Source organism: Pseudorca crassidens, chromosome 7, assembly GCF_039906515.1.
Source record: "Pseudorca crassidens isolate mPseCra1 chromosome 7, mPseCra1.hap1, whole genome shotgun sequence".
In the NCBI taxonomy this organism is placed as follows: domain Eukaryota; kingdom Metazoa; phylum Chordata; class Mammalia; order Artiodactyla; family Delphinidae; genus Pseudorca; species Pseudorca crassidens.
In genome coordinates, this window is record NC_090302.1 from 28,379,282 (window position 1) to 28,397,813 (window position 18,532).

The 18,532-nt window shown below is 35.0% G+C and overlaps 1 long non-coding RNA gene and 1 pseudogene across 1 annotated transcript in view; both read left to right on the top strand.

Annotated features, from left to right (window-relative positions):
• The window catches only part of LOC137227611 (olfactory receptor 13C3-like), a 31,123-nt pseudogene extending 15,112 nt beyond the window's left edge, over positions 1-16,011 (top strand).
• LOC137227613 (uncharacterized) overlaps positions 1-18,532 on the top strand; it is a 435,344-nt gene that overhangs the window by 83,061 nt on the left and 333,751 nt on the right. The gene's annotated exons all lie outside the window — the stretch shown is intronic.

Sequence of the window (18,532 nt, forward strand, 5' to 3'; positions counted from 1 at the left end):
ATAAAGAAGAAAATATTGTTACCACGGTTGCTACCTCCTACAGGTGACCACCATTAACATTTTTATTATTTATCTTATTAATTTGGAGTATAAAATTAATCATTTTAATGTTGACTTATTTTGGTGCACTGTGGTACATTTGAAGTTGCTATTTTGAAAGTTTTTTTAATGTGTGTAGAACTCATTAGGTTTCACAGAATAAATTTACTACATAGAAAATGAATTTACTAAAGCAGGTGATATGATTTTTAAATTTCTCTTATTAAATTATATGTCCTTCCACCCAAATCATATTACCTGCTGTCAGTGTCACTGTACATGTTTCCTCAAACTTTTGCAGCTCTGGTTTGTGTGTGCATGTGTGTGTATATACATATATAAACTTTTAATTTTGGAAAATTTCAAATAACCATAAAAAGAAAGCTATATGATGAAACCTCATATACCAATCACTCAGTTTTAAGAATTGCTAGCTCATTGTTTCACCAATATCTATACCTACTCACTCCCTTTTTCCATATTTTTAAGCAAGTATTGGATATATATGTGAGTGTGTAAATAATTTTTATTTTGAAATAAGTTCAGACTTATAGAAAAGTTGCAAGAATCATAGAAAGAATTTTCTTTAAGCCTTAACCCAGAATCTTCAGATATTATATCTTACCACATTTGCCTTATCATTTCTTTATATATATATGTAAGTATATTAATATATATGTAGAGAGAGAGCTGTTTGACAGTAAGGTACAGATATTATATCTCTTTACCCCTAAATATTTCACTCTGTCTTTCTTAAAAGCATTCAAAGACTTTTTTTTTTTTTTACCATAAACAGAATATAATTATTGACATGAAGAAACAATACTATTTAATTTAGCAGTCAGCAAAAAATGACCCTGGGCCTTGGCTTGCTACCTATATTTGTGTGGTCCATGAGCTAGGAATGATGTCTACATTTTTAAACTGTTGAAAAAATTAAAAGAAAAATAATACTTCATGGTACCTGAAAATTATTGGAATATCAAACTTGAGTGTCCATAAAATTTTTAAAGACCTTTTATTTGGTGATAATTATAGACTCATAGGAAATTACAAAAATAGTATATAGAGTATCATGTACCCTTCACTCCACTTCCCCCAATTTTGATACCTTATATTATAGAAGTACAATATCAAAACCACAAAATTGACATTGGTTCAATGCTATTAACTATACTACAAAACATATTCAGTTTTCACCATTTTCCATGTATTCATATGTGTGTGTGTGTGTGTGTGTGTGTATGTGTGTAGTTCTATGCATTTTTATCCTATGTACAGATTCTTGTAACCACCACCATAATCGAAATATATACCTGTTCCATAACTACCAGGAAACTCCCCTTTTGCTACCCTGTGATGGTTAATTTTATGTGTTAGCTTTGCTAGGCTATGGTACCCCATTGTACATCAAACATCAGTCTAGATGTTGCTGTGAAGGTAGTTTTTAGATGTGATTGACATATAAATCAGTAGACTTTGAGTAGAACAGATCACCCTCTGTAATGTGGGTGGACCTCATAGAGTCAGTTGACAGCCTTAAGAGAAGACTGAAGTCCTCAGAAATGGAAGGAATTCTGCCTCCACACTGTCTTCAGCCTTAAGACTGCAAGGTTGACTCTTGCCAGAATTTCCAGCCTGCCAGCCTTCCCTGTAGATTTTAGAATTGCCAGCCCTGACAATCACATGAGCCAATTCCTTAAAATCCACCTCTCCCTATCCCTACCGCCCCCTCTTACTTTCACTGACTCTTTATCTATCTGTCTGTCTGTCTGTCTATCTATCTATCTATCTATATACATCCTTTTGGTTTTGTTTCTCTGCAGAACCCTGATGAATATATACCCCTTTATATTTGCACCCTTACTTGAGCCTGTTCCCTGGTAAATGCTAAGTTTCTCTTCTCCTTCTCAGTAGTCATAAATAAAGTTTGAATTGAACATAGCATGCTCATTTATTTACATAGTGTCTATCACTGCTTTCATGCTACAATGGCAGAGTTGAGGAGTTGTGACCGGAACAATATGGCCTCCAAAGCCTAACGTGTTTACTATATATTGCTATATAAAATCATGAATTCATACTGATACCTCAAATTCAATGCAACACTAGTAGTTGTACTCTGTCTTCCCTTTTTTATATCTGTATCTTCTACCTCTAGCAGTGAGATACTTGCAGGGAAAAAGAATGCTGAGGAAATAAAAATCACCAGTGAATATAAGCCAAGAAATTACCAGAGATCACATAGGCCTGGGGACCATTTTATTTCTTTCCAGTCAGAGTGGAGACCATGTCTTTGGGGTATGGCATGTTCAATGGAGTGCCACAGGGGTAACATCTTGTGGGGCTAAAGTATCCTTATAATAAGGGCTATTTTAGATTTGTCTTTAAAACTGTTTTTAAAAGTCTAGAAAAGATGAAGCTAATCTACAAGTAACTTAACTGGCTATCAGAACAAAGTAAAACATTCTAACATCCTTTAAAGGAATATGACAAAACCCAGCATTCAACAAAGTCAATTTCACAATATCTGGCATCCAATAAAAAATTCAAGTTATGCAAAGAAGCTAGCTAACATAACCTAGAAAAAATTCAATCAATAGAAAGAGACCAAGAAATGGTAGAGATAATGGAATTAGAGGACAAGGAATTTAAGTGGGCTATCATAAATATAATAAATGTGCTAGATTTAAAGGAAAACAGGAATATAATGTGGAGGAAAATGAAAAAAAAAAAAAGACCAAGCACCATTTCAAGAGGTAAAACAAATAGTGCCTTAAATTTTTACTGGGTGGGGTTAATAGAGCAGAAGCTGCAGAAGAAAGGATCAGTGAGCCTGAAGACATAGCCATAGAAAATATCCTAAATGAACCACAAAAACTGAAAGGACTTAATACAAGGTGAACAGAGACTCAGTAACCTGTGGAAAATATCAGACAATCTAACATACATGTATTTTTAAGTCTCAGAGGGAGAAGAAAGAAAGAGGAGAACAGAAAAACTATTTGAAGAGATAATGACTGAACATTTCCCAAACTTTATGGAAACTATAAATCCAAAGACCCAAGAACCTCAGGATGACAAAGCAGGAATATGTGAAGAAAATCTTAACAAAAAACGTCATCACATTGCTGAAAACCAGTGTTACTCAAAAAAATGTAAAGCAGCCGGGGGGAAAAACACACAATAAGTATAGGGGAATAAAGATAAAAAAATAATGCAGACGTCCTGTCATAATTTATGCAAATCAGAAATCAACAGAATGATATCTTTAGAGTGGTAAAAGAAAAAAAGTCTGTAAACCAGAATTTAATATTCGGTAAAAACATCTTTCAAAATTAAGCCGAAATACTTTTTCAGAAAAGATGTAAGCATGTTATATCTTTTTCCATCTTTATAGTTTTAATCTATCTGCATCTCTATGTAAAAGTGGGTTTTGGGGGACAGTTTTTTACCCCAGTATGACAATCGCTGTCATTTAATTGCTATGTTTAGAATATTTAAATTAAGTGTACTTATTATTTATTATGATTTAGTTATACCTGGAATTAGTCTACCACATTTCTATCTCATTTTCTTTGTTTCCTTTTTGCTCTTTTTCCTACATTGTTTTGGATTATTTTTATATTTTTGTAGGATTCCATTTTATTTTCATTGTTACCTTATTACCTATGCCTCTCAATTTATAGTTTTTGTTGGTTGCTCTAGAGGCTGAAGTTTACATTTTAAATTTATGACACTCTGTGGTCTAATAATTTTTTTTTTACCGTTTCATGTATAATGTTTGAAGGTTAAAATGGTATACTGTCATTTCCCCTCTCATTTTTGGTGCTATTTTTGTCATATTTTTACTTCTCTCTATATATTTAGACCCCACAATTCTTAGTTATTGCTTTTGTTATGAATGTGTCAAATTTACACTTCTTAAGTGGAACATAGAGTGCCAGATGGTGAGCCATGGTTCAACAAAAGACCACAAGAGAAATGGAAACAGAGAATTTTACTACTTCACAGGTCCTGGAGGTCTTGCTCAGTATGCCTTGAGGAGCCACATACGGAGGTCAAGGCAGAGTGCAGAGAAAGATATAGGACCCAGGTCCATGTGTTTATTAGGGTCCATGGGTGAAGTCTTTTGGGGTTCCCAGGCTAAGGCTGGATTGGTCAATTCAAACAAAGAGCTGGGTTTTGGTAAGGCCCAGGAAGGTCTTACCTAAGGGTCATTCAAAGGGAAAGCGCTGGGAGAGAGGGGAGACTATTAATCACAAGGGCTGTTAGGGAAGTTATAACAGGAACTTACATTTGTTTGTGATGCTGCATGCTGTTATCTAGGGCATGCACTTGAATGAAAGGGGGACTAGTGTCAGTTTAATGTCCCTGCAGGCTACTTGGCCAAGCAAAATGGAAACCAAGGCAGCAAACAATGGAGTAGCTGAGCTAAACTCAACACTTCTGCTTTAAATAGTCAATTATTTTTATTTATTTTTTTAACATCTTTATTGGACCATAATTGCTTTACAATTTGTGTTAGTTTCTGCTGTATAACAAAGTGAATCAGATATATATATATATATATATATATAAAATATATATATATATATAATCAGGTTATATATATATATATAATCAGATATATATATACATATATATATACACACACACATATATACATATATATATCCCCCTATCTCCTCCCTCTTGCATCTCTCTCCCACCCTCCCTCTAGGTGGTCAGAAAAGATGTAAGCATGTTATATCTTTTTCCTCTAGGTGGTCACAAAGCATTGAGCTGATCTCCCTGTGTGATGCAGCTGATTCCCACTAGCTAGCTATTTTACATTTGGTAGTGTATATATGTCAATGCTACTCTCTCACTCTTCCCAGCTTACCCTTCCCCCTCCCTGTGTCCTCAAGTCCATTCTGTAGTCTGCATCTTTATTCCTGTCCTGCCCCTAGGTTCTTCAGAACCATTTTTTTCTTTTTAGATTCCATATATATTTTAAAGAAATATAAAACCATGAGAAAAAAAATTCTGTTTTGTTTACTCACATATTTACCATTTTCAACACTCTCCATTCTTTTGTGCTGATTTATGTTTCCATATGATGTCATTTTCTGTCCACTGGAAAAACTATTTTGTTAAGTGTAGTTCTACTTTTGGTAATTCCTTTCAGCTTTTGTCCAAAAAATTCCTTATTTTACTTTCATTTTTTAAAGAATATTTTTGCTATACATAGAAATTGGTTAAGAGATTTAGTTTTCTTTCAGCACATTAAGGACATTGTTGCATTTCTTGTGGGTTGCATTACTTCTACCATGATGTATGCCATCAATATTATCTTTAATCCTCTAGATATAATGTTTCCCTTATTTGGCTATTTTAAAGATTTTCTTTTTAGTACTGATTTTCACCAATTTAACTGGGATGTGATATATTTATTCGTATGTGTGTATTTGCCTGTGTGTGTTTTTTCTGTGTGTGGTGTTTATATTATTTGTAGTTTTGTGAACTTCTTGTATCTGTGGGTTTCTTTGAATTTGGAAAAAATTTGGCCATTATTTCTTTCCATTCTTTGAGTTCTCCTACTCTCTCTTCTCAGCTACTGAGATGCCAATTCTATGTATGTTGAATTGCTTGATATTTCCCATGTGTCACAGAAGCTCTGTTCATTATTTTTTTTCAGTTTTCTTTTCTGTTTATGCTTCATTTTGAATAATTCATTGCTATGTCTTCAAGTTCACTTATATTTTCATCTGCACTCTATAATATGCCATTCATCCTATATAGTAACACTTTTGTTTTACAAATTGCATATTCTAGTTCCAGAAGTTATTTTTTAAAAATAACTTTTATCTTCATTATGTTCTTCCTTTTCTCTAAATTGTGGGTAATTTGTAATAATTCATCTACTAATTTCATCATTTCCCAAACTGTTTCTGTTGAATGAATGGCTTTTATTTTTTCCTGGTTATGGGCCAGATTGTCCTGACTTTTTGCATTTTTTTTTTTGTTATTTGGGCTTGTATGCTAGTCATTTTGAACTTAATCTCATTGAGTGCTGGATTTTGGGGTCTCCTATTAAAGTGTGTTGCATGTATTCTGGCAGGCAGTTACTTGCAGATTACCTTGACACCTTTGAGACAATATACCTAGAGGGTATATCTATATTTGCGTTTACCCTAGATCAATGGATGTGATTTACTTTGGAGCTGTTAATAATTTTGCCTCTGAGGGGACATTAAGCAATGTCTGGATAAAGTTTTGGTGGTCACAACCTGCGGTGGGGGGAGCACTGCTACTGAAATTAATTGGGTTGAAACCAGGGATGTTGCAAAACACCCTACAATGCACAGGACATACCTCCATAGCAAAGAATTATTCAGCCCAAAGTGTCAATTGTCCTGCACTTGAGAATCCCTGTCCTAGAGTTAGTTTAGCCCTACTGCTAGCTAACAATTCACAGGTCTCTAAATGCTCTGGATGTTCAGTGAAGATATTTTACTCTTGTTGCTTGGGACTCAGATGTCTCTCAAACCTTTGTGAGCTTTGGGAATGGTTTGGTTTATAGCCCCCCATTGGTTCTTCTTTGCCTGAACTCATGTTATTTCACTGTTCTCCTCTTTTTTTAATTTTATTTTTTCTTGAATTATAGTTGATTTATAATGTGTTAGTTTCAGGTGTACAGCAAAATGATTCAGTTTTATATATATATATGTATATGTGTATGTGTGTGTGTGTGTGTGTGTGTGTGTGTGTGTGTGTGTATATATATATTCTTTTTTAGATTCTTTTCCCTTATAGGTTATTACAAAATGTTGAGTATAGTTCCCTGTGCTATACAGTAGGTCTTTGTTGGTTATCTGTTTTATACGTAGTAGTATGTATATGTTAAACCCAAACTCCTAATTTATCCTTCCCCTCTTTCCCCTTTGGTAACCATAAGTTTGTTTTCTATGTCTGTGGGTCTATTTCTGCTTTGTATATAAGTTCATTTGCATAATTGTTTTTAGATTCCACATATAAGTGATATCATATGATATTTGTCTTTTGTCTGGCTTACTTCACTTAATATGATAATCTCTATGTCCATCCATGTTGCTGCAAATAGCATTATTTCATTCTTTTTCATGGCTGAGTAATATTCCATTATATATATATATGTGTGTGTGTGTGTGTGTGTGTGTGTGTGTGTGTGTGTGTGTATACACACCACATCTTCTTTATCCATTCATCTGTCAATGGACATTTAGGTTGCTTCCATGTCCTGGCTATTATAAATAGTGCTGCAATGAACATTGGGGTGCATGTATTGTTTAGAATTATGGTTTTCTCCGGATATATGCCCAGGAATGGGATTACAGAATCATATGGTAGCTCTATTTTTAATTTTTTAAGGTGCTTCCATACTGCTCTCCATAGTGGCTATACCAATTTACAGTCCCACCAGCATCTTCAGGAATAATCTCCCAGATTGTCCTGAAATTGAACTTGAAGATATCTCCTTCTTGTACCAGTAGTTTTAAATATGTTAATTATTAAAAAGTATAAAAACACAAAATCTAATTATTTTAAGGAAAAATGTACAGAAAAAATAAAACTAAGGAAAGTGGAAGAAATTAAAGGCTTCTGTTTAAAATGGCATTTATTCAAGACATTTTGAGCAATTGATTAAGTTTTATTTTTCATGTCTTCTGATATAAGGGCTAAGAAGGGCAAAATAAGTACATACATCTCAATAATTACTTTAAATATAAATAAACTAAATGCTCCAATCAAATGACATAGAATGGCTGAATGTATAAGAATGTATACACCCATGTGTATGTGTGTGTGTGTGTGTATATATATATATACACACACACACACACACACACACACACACACACACACATATATGTACTGCCTACAAGAGACTCACTTCAGATCTAAAGACACACACAGATTGACAGTGAGGGGATGGAAAAATGTTATTCCATACAAATGGAAACAAAAAGAAAGCTGGGGTAGCAATACTCATGTCAGACAAATAGACTTTAAACAAAGACTGTAACAAGAGGTAAAGAAGTACGTTATATAATGATCAAGGGACCAATCCAACATGAAGTTATAAACAATTGTGAATATATGTGCACACAACATAGAAGCACCTAAATACATAAAGCAGATATTAACAAACATAAAGGAAGAAATTGACAGTAACACAATAATAGTAGGGAACATTAACACCCCACTTACATCAATGGAAAGACCATTCAGAGAGAAAATCAATAAGGAAACGCTGGCTTAATGACACATTAAAGCAGATAACCTTAATAGGTATATATAGAGCATTCCATACAAAAGCAGCAGAATACACATTCCTTTTAAGTGCACATAAAACATTCTCCAGGGTAGATCACATACTAGGCCAAAAACCAAGTTTCGATAAATTTTAAAAGATTGAAATTATATTAAGCATCTTTTCAACCACAACAATATGAACCTAGAAACTAACTACAAGGAATAAAACCTGCAAAAACACAAACAGGTGGAGTCTAAACAATATATTACTAAACAACCAATGAATCACTGAAGAAATCAAAGATAAGTTAAAAACAAAATACCTGGAGACAAATGAAAATGGAAACACAATGATCCAAAATAAATGGGACATGGCAAAAGCAGTTCTGAGAGAGACATTTATAGAGGTACAAGCCTTCCTCAAGAAACAAGAAAAATCTCAAATAAAAATCTTTTCTTTCATCTAAAGGAAACAGAAAATGAAGAACAAACAAAACTCAATATTTATTATTTCCACTGTAGTAGCAGAAATAATAAATATCAGAAAAGAAATAAATGAAATAGACTAAAAAAAAAGGAAATATCAATGAAACTAAAAGCTACTTTTTTGAAAAGACAAATAAAATTGATAAACCCTTAGCCAGACTCATCAAGAAAAAAAGAGAGAGGGACCAGTACAATAAAATCAGAAATGAAAGAGAAGTTACAGCTGACACCACAGAAATACAGAGGATCATAAGAGATTCCTGTGAACAATTGTACATCAATAAAATGGACAACCTAGAAGAAATGGATAAATTCCTGAAAATGTACAATCTCCAAGACTGAATCAGGAATAAATAGAAAATATGAAGAGAACAATTACCAGTAATGAAATTGAATCAGTAATTAAAAATTCCCAACAAACAAAAGTTCAGGATCAGATGGCTTCACAGGAGAATTCTACCAAACATTTAAAGAAGAGTTAACACCTATCCTTCTCAAACTATTCCAAAAAATTGAAAAGGAAAGAATGCTTCCAAGCTCATTCTATGAGGCCAACTTCACCCGGATACCAAAACCAGACAAAGATATCACAAAAATAGAAAATTACAGGCCAGTATAACTGATTAACATAGATGCAGAAAATTTCAACAAAATATTAGAAAACTGAATTGAGCAGTGTATTAAAAGGATCATATAATATGATCAAGTGGGATTTATCCCAGGGATGCAAGGATGGTTCAGTATCCACAAATCAGTGAACGTGATACACTACATTAACAAGTTGAAGGAAAAAAATCACATGATCATCTCAATAGATGCAGAAAAAGCTTCTGATAAAATTCAACATTCATTTATGATAAAAACTCTTAACAAAGTGTGTATACAGGGAACAAACCTCAACATAATAAAGGCCATATATGACAAACCTACATCAACATCATACTCAACAGTGAAAAGCTGAAAGCATTTTGTCTAAGATCAGGAACAAGACAAGAATGTACACTCTCACAACTTTTATTCAACATTTGATAATAATAGCTCTAGCTATTATTCTATTCTATTTCCTATTATATATGTATTTTCTAGTCTTAGAGGCATGCCCATTTCTTCTCAAATTCCCCACTTCATCTGAATACCCACTAATACCATACTGAAGATACTATAAAACTTTTCTGTCAAGAGCCATAAAATTGTTCATTGCCTTTGATGAAGTAAACCCACTCCTGGGAATTGATTTTAAGATATAATAAAAGATAAGTGAAAAATCAAACATAGGAATGTGTTCATTTAAGCATTAGTTATAATAGGCACTGATTAGAAACAATCTTGAATAGAAGAATGATTAGGGTATATATTTTCAAATCCATATGAATAAATATGTAGCTAATATAATGATAAGTAGATACAGAATGGCAACTGTGTGGAAAAGGTGGACAGTAGTGTGCCCAGATCTATAATCAGACATAGAGGATGAAGAGGTCACACTATCATCTGTCACTCCTGCATGGTGACAAATAAAAATCTGCAATACTGCATATTGCTGATACGATGTCCCAGGGGTCAACCTCTTCTCTTTTATTGTCTATACTCACTACCTTAGTGATCTTATTGATTTTAAATATCATCGATATGCTAATGGATCCCAAATTTGTATCTCTAGCCCAGATTTCTTCTCTAAACACATGACTTGTATATTCTTCCATGTAGTTGTCATATTTAATAGATAGTTTGAACCTAACATGTCTAAAATGAATGCCCGATATTCTCCCACAGATCTACTTCAATTACAGACTTTCTTGAATCAGTGAGTCATAGCTGTATCCTTCTCACTTTTCAGTCTGAAAACCCTGAAGTCATTCTTGATGCCTCTCTTCCTCTATCACCCATATCCAATCCTTCTGGAAATCCTGTTGCCTACCTTTTCAGTATATCCAGAATTTGACTATTTCTCACCATCTCCACAACTATCACTGTGGCCTGGAATAACATCTTTTCTCCAAATTACTACAGTAGGTTTCTAAAATCTTCCTGACTCTAAAATTATTCCCCACAAAATGATCTTAGCACAACATGTGATGATTTTTAAGAACTTGTAATAATACTATGATATGTGAACATGATTCACATCTTAAGGAAGAGAGATATCGATACCAAATTAAGGTCTCGGACTTTGCTTTTCTCACTCTAGCTTCTAGGATCATTCTGTTGTGTTTGTCTTTTACTGATAGGAGGTCTCACTAGAGTGATTTATTAAAAAATAAACTAAGCATATTTAAATGGCCTTTAAATATTTCTTCCTTCTAATATATATAGAGTGTATTTGTAAATTAAATTGATGAACTTGGTTTTTACTTTTTTCTCTACACAAATGAGAGCTGCAGCAAATAAGACAGAATGAAACCTTGTATTTAGCCAGTTCTTCTTTGAACAGAGTCCCAAGGGTTGTGTACTCAAACTTTTCACATTATTAAATGGATTCTCCCTTTCCCTAACACTTTATAACAAAGCTCTGCACATAGTTTTCCTAAATTCTGATCAGTTCTGAGCTGGGATATTCTCATCTCCTTGACACTTAACATATCCCCCCACCCCGATTCTATAAGCATTAAGTAATAGGTTTCAGTCTCTTCCATTTAATGCTCTGAGTCAGAGTTCCCATAATTCTCACATAGTAAGAATTGCCAGGTGTTATAAAACATACAGATTAGCATATATCTCCTCTGGAAATTCTGATTTGGATCTAAGTTGAACATTTGCATGATATTTTTAGCAAGCATTCCAGATGATCCTTATTTTCATGATGATTTTGGAAAGTTTCAGGATAGCTTAAAACAAGTCAAGTAGCACAGATATTAGTATGTTCTCAGATTGTGGGAAATTAGTGAAATGGAAAAAAAGACCGTATCAGAAATCATGTAAAATCTTATTCACCTGAAGAAAAGAAAAGCAGAGATATTTAGAAAAAGACTTTAATAAGACATTCAGGAATCTCGTGGCATGGTCAAGTTCCCATTTATTGTGTGATTGCAAAGGCAAGCATTTGTTTCCTTTGAGTTCATATGACTATATTTGAAAATGGTACTTGGGAGTGGGTCACAGTGAGATGTTCCTTAAGACCTTGAATCAAAGTTGCTCTCTTAGAGTTAAAATATTAACTTTTCCACAAGGGGTTGAAGTTACTCATCTTTTGAAATTAATCACCTGTGTGAGTGAACCATCTAAGGATGCTGAATGTAAATATTGCAAAGTGTGAAGTGGATGGTACTGCAGAGAAGCAGGACTGAAATGTGATACAGTTTTGTAAACTGCTTTTCAATGAACTGTTTCCTCTATTGATAAAGAATGTTGTAACAATGGAGGTTGCTCATACTGAAACACAGAATGATAAAGAAGTAATCAAAATACAGTTCAGGATTACATATACCGTTCTATCCTTGGAAGACAGAACAAAACATATTTGGATGATGCAGAAATTTATGCCATTCTGGATCTAGTTGTTTAGACAAGATGACTCTTGCTGAAGCACCTGAAATCTGAGGACCCTCTCTAGGCCTATGATGGTTCAGCCAGGCGGGTTAAGAGCCATTTTATTGGGTTTTGCCTCTGGACAGCTGGTTGGCCTCTCAGGCAATAACTAGCTCATCCATATCCCTTTAAAACACGTACAAAGTTGTTGAAGATGATAGCACATGCTCACTGGAGCTGATGAGGCATAAAACTACAGATTTTATTTTCACCCACATAAACAAATAAGATGGATATTTATAGGCTCAATGTTTGTGATTACTTGAAATCAGGTAAATGTTTTGTTGTAAGTGATTGTAGAGATTGGGTGGGTAATAGGGTTAACAGTTCTTCATCCTCTCCAACCAAATAACATCACACCATGGTCGTTGTCATCTGGTAGTGAAGTGGAAGTAAGGACACAAATCAGAATAACTGTTTTGCTTTTATTATGATACAAATTCCCAGTCTCTGCCTTTGGAGAGATTCTGAATTAATAGAACTGTTCATCTAATACCTGAGAAAGAAAAACTTTTCTCATGTATCCTAAGAGTACTTGGATTAAGAACACCAGCACAGTTCCTATACATTGAATTCTTTCCTCCAACATGGTTCCTTCATCAATCCATTCACCCTCAACTGAATCATTCCTTGCAAGTTCTGTCTTGTTCAGAATGGGACTTTCTGTTGTAATTATCTATAACTGTCTCACCTTCTCTAAGTCTAAAATTTAAGGGGATTATGTCAATGCTAGCAAGAGTCACCTCCTCCATAGAATAAAGCCATCATCCACATATACCCCAAAGACATCTCTCTGATAAAGAGGAAGTAATGTACATGCATTGGCCTCATAGCTCCCCAGCTCCAGTGAGGGTGGAAAAGACAAGGAAAAACCGGTTAAAATGCAATATTGGTGTAATTATAATTTATGTAATTTTGCTCACATATGTCAAATATATCCATCAATCTTTTCGCACAATATGTGTGTACATTAATAAATAATTTCTTTTGCAGTGTAATCTCTACAGGGTAGAAATCTGTTGTTTCTTAGCCATAATTGCTCAATTCAGCATGCTCTAAGAAAAATAAGTAACATGGTGTGTGTTGTGTGTGTGTGTGTGTGTGTGTTGATGAATTCACTTAGACATTCAGAGTACAATATGAGAGTACTTTGACCTTATAACCGTGGATACTTTAAGATCTCCTGAATGCTATTCCTTTACTCCACTTTATATACAGGATTACAACTCACAAATCCTTGTCATGATGTCTTTGAACATACACAGATATTTACCCATCCCCCACACATACATCCTAAATAAACAAAATCATTCTTGTGGTAGTTTATCAAATCTAACAGATTTCACATTTTAACATTTAGAGTAGGAAAATTTCTAAAATTAATGGTGTCTTGGTTTTATGAACTGATATACCTCGAACTATATCCACACTTACATAAAAATACTATTTCTTCATAATTTCAGACATAATTACAAATCATATGAAGATAATATACTAGGCTTAATATCTTATACTCTTGGTATATTAGTTATTGTCACGGTGCTGCTAGAGTTGAACACTTAGATGATATAGCAAATTAAATATGAAAGAAAAGCAATCATCTAATTTTAATGTTATATTAATATTCAGTGAATGCTAAATACTTCTCCAGAAACATGATTCATTCTACCTAAATTATTTATTAATATCAAAAGTTTTATTTACAAGGTAAATCAAGATATTGGACTTAATGTTGAACTCCTATTGAAAATGAGTATTTTCCAGGGTTTGGCTTATTCCAATGACTTTGCAATTTTCTGGCTAATGTTGGAGATTATCCAGATGAATGTGCTTGCTCCCATATTATATGAAGATAGAAATTAAAACATTACCAAAGAATTTCTAAACAGCAATTTTTTCAAAGCTGCTTTCACCTCTTTGTTTCATAGACTATAGATGATAGGATTCAACATGGGGGTTAACGCACCATATACCAAAGTCATAAATTTATCTATTTCCTGTGAATCTACAGATGAGGGCTTCAGGTACATGGAGAGAGCTGTCCCATGGAACAAAACCACCACAGTCAGATGGGCTGCACATGTTGAAAAGGCTTTTCTTTGACCATCCACTGAGCTGATTCTCAGGATGTTGGAGAGGATGAAAGCATAAGAGATACAAATTGAAAGCATCAGCATAGGAACAAGAAGTACGGTGATCACCAGCATGATTAATTGCACCATGGAGGTGTCCACACAAACAAGTTTTAAGACAGCCAGAATTTCACAAGCAAAATGATTGATGACACTACTACCACACAGAGACAGCTGCAATACAGACACTGGTTCCACCAGGGCAGTGAAGCAGCCTGTCACCCAGGAACCAGCTGCAATCTGCACACAAATCCTCTTGTTCATGATGATGGGGTATCTCAGGGGGTTGCAGATGGCCACATATCAGTCATATGCCATCATGGACAGGAGCACACACTCAGTGGAGCGCATGGCAAGAGAGAAGTACATCTGAGCGGCACACCCTGAGAATGAGGGTAGTGTTTTTCCCTGAAACAAAGTTTATCAGCATTGGAGGGAAAGCAGAAGAGGTGTACCAGACATCTAAACAAGAGAGGTTGCTGAGGAAGAAGTACATGGGTGTGTATAGGCTGGAATCCAGGATGGTGATGGAGATCAGAATTATATTACCCAGCAAGGTGATCAGGTACATTAGCAAGCACAGCACAAATATGATGACCTCAGCTTTGGGGTAGTGGGAAAATCCCAGGAAGACAAAAATTGTTACAGATGTCAAATTTGCCTGGAACATTTTATTATGTCATGGTCATTTGCATATATGCATAGAATGATTAACATTATATATTGTATATAAAACATAAGATCCTCTCCCTTTATATTTTCTGGTATTTTTTCCTTCACATCAACTTGTAGTCTGTGCTTTAATGCTTCTCTAGCTTGGTGATAGCATTAGTAATATGTTTTTGAAGGAATTTGTCATCATCAATAAGGAAAATTTCAATCAGGAAGTCAACAAAGTATCTTCAAGGCATTATTTTTGCTGCAAGACTTTTTAAGGCAATGTTGGGGAATGGCAAGCTTTATTTCATAAATATGAGAGACTGAGGAAAGAAAATCTTATGGGGTCTTTCTTTTTCCAAAAGCACATTTATAACTGATCTATGGTGAAGACATTTGTCTACCTCTGAACCATTGGAATGATTTTCTTCCCCTAGTTGGGTAACAGTCTTCTTACTTAGGAAACTTTTCTACTTTCCAAGTTCAGTATCTTCCGCCATTGGTAGGGTTCTGTCCAAAATAATTTGGGAGATTCAGTTAGTAAAAGAAGACAGACTTCTGCAACCACAGATTAATTAACTGAAAAGCTTGAAAATTTAGACAAAGCCCAGACTTTCCATCTCAAACCCACGAAAATGCTGATATTCTCGTGATGGGACTTATAGCCGAGATTTCCTTCATATGGCCAGAATTGTCCTGACATATGTGCTCCAGAAACATCCTCCAAAGGACCAGCCATTCACACTGTAAGGCAATTTAAGTTTTTTGTTGCTTGTGAAAAGTTTCTAATTCATGCAGCAAATTAAAGTTAGAAATCTTTTGTACAGTATTAAAAATTCTGAAACTCCAGGGACAATCTCCCATAGATCCAATTATAGTCAGTAGCTGATCTGTTCTAATTCTTGTGTTATTCAAACAAGAAATTACCTTTTTCCTGTCTGTGCTGACTTTGGGAGGGGAACTTTGCTCTTCTCCTAATTGTGTTATTAAATCAGTCAATCTGGTTTTTAATTCTCACTGTTTCCCTCTTTGTTTGACTATGGCAATGTCCTTGCTTTTCTTTCCTTATTTAGACAAGATTCATTGCAGCCATAATACAAATGGTTGACCAAAAGGGAGAAAAGAGGTTGACTGACATCTGACCCAGAGTCCCATTTCCAACTCACTTGTTCAATTCCTGTAGACCAAGGCTTATATGGCTGGAAGTAAATCATATAGGTTGACCTGATTATGCCTAGGGGGAAGGGTCAGAAGAGAACTGTACTTTAGAGATACACTCACAAAGTTAAGATGGAGGCAGTGGGACTTCCTTGGTGGCGTAGTGGTTAAGAATCCGCCTGCCAATGCAGGGCACATGGGTTCGAGCCCTAGTCTGGAAGCAACTAAGCCGGTGTGCCACAACTACTGGGCCTGCACTCTAGAGCCTGTGAGCCACAACTGCTGAAGCGCGTGCACCTAGAGCCCGTGCTCTGCAACTAGAGAAGCCAATGCAATGAGAAGTCCGCGTACCGCAACAAAGAGTAGTCCCTGCTCGCGGCAACTAGAGAAAGCCCATGCAGCAACAAAGACCCAACGCAACCAAAAATAAAACATAATTAATGAATTTTAGAAAAGATGGAGGCAGTGACTAAGACTGAGGAAGAAGGTTGCCGACCTGACTCCCTACTATGTATAAAGCACCAAACCGTACTTCTGCTTTGGAATTACCTTGAAGCACACTGAAATTCAGAGAAATTCAGAACCTCCATGATATTTTCTGTCTGAAAAAGAAATAGCCAAAATTTTAACAAGTTTCCTGATGCTTATGAGTCTGTATTCTTCCCTATCTCCAATAATAGCAATAGCATTTACTCACATACTTAGGCCAGTAATCTAGAAGTAATCCCTGATCCTTTCCCCCCCTCTTATTTCATACCAAGCTCAGAAGGAAGTCTGTCATATCTTCCTGAAAAGTACATCTTAGATTTCCAACTTCTAGTAACGATAGAGTATCTTTTGGCAGAGTAACTTAGATCAGACTAACTCTCCTGCTACTAACAATTATAAACTCTGAATCAAATATAAAAAACAACTGTTTTATGACACTGGAGAGTGATCAAAAGCAGGCAGAACAGGAGGGAATCCAACCCCTGAAAGATGTGAACCAGACTGAGTGAGATCAACAGGGCACTCCCGAGTCCATGTAGCAGATGGTACTCAAGCAGAAAGTAGCAGTCTTGATCTGAGGAATCAGATTAGCATTTGGGGCTGCCAGAGCAGCTGGAAATGTAGGGATACATCCTGGAAAAGAAGGAGCTATAAAGGAGGAAACTAAACTCTATGTAAAATCTCTCATCAAATCCTTGACTGACCACTGAATTGGGCATGAAGAGAGTGAGACTTCTTAGAACCCAGGGGAAAGTGACAATTGGAAGGCTAAAGAGTTGAATAGAGATTTTAATAAAAAGTTCACAGCTGGGGAGACAGAGTTTGGCATTCAAGTCCCACCAAAAAGAAGGGCTTGGTAAATACTTCTAGATTTCCATTGAAACCCAAGTTGTTTTTCCATGCATTAGACAGGCATATTGGCCCAAATAATGGGTGTGGTCTTAAGTGAGATTTGCAGTTACCTCACACAGAGCATTTAAGTTAAGAAGCATCTTAGTTTATACCCCAGCTATTGTGTAGCATAGGAAATATTCTTCAGGGAGTCATGTATTATAGAAGAATCTATAACCATAGAAGGGTTTATTTACTGTAAGTGATTTTTATCCGGGGACACTCTGGAAAGGGCATTGAATAGATATGGTCAGTTCACTCCCTCAAATATCATTAGTCTCTGCTCAGAAATCCAGTTGGTAAAGGGTCTATACCGGGAAGCCTGTCTTTTTTTTCTCTTTCTCCTAAGAGGTTCCACCTGGTAAAGAAAGTGAATGCATCACAGGCTAGTTGCTTTAACTCCTTCATCCTTGGGCAGATAGAAAATTCCTGTCATAAGGTTTTTACACTTTATATTAAGTGATTTAATATTCAACATAGAGTGAAAGAAATTGAGGAACCATACTGTAAACACAAGAGCAACCACTATAAATCCTAAAAATAAATTTAGCTTAAAAGCTAATAAAGGAGATACAATGAAATAAAATAATAATAATTTAAGACTTCATTAATCCAAAAATACAGAAATAAAAGAAGACAAGTAAGAAAAATGGAGGGGACAAATAGAAAGCAAATAGAAAGATAATGGATTTAAACCAAAACATATTGATAATTACATTAAATATAAATACTAAAAACTCCAATTGAAAGACAGAGATTGACAGACTGGATATAAAAAAGGAAGATACAACTTTGTTGTTTTAAAAAATACACTTTGGACAAAGATACAGAGAGGTTGAAAGTAGAAGGTTGGAGAAAGAAATAACAATCAAAGACTA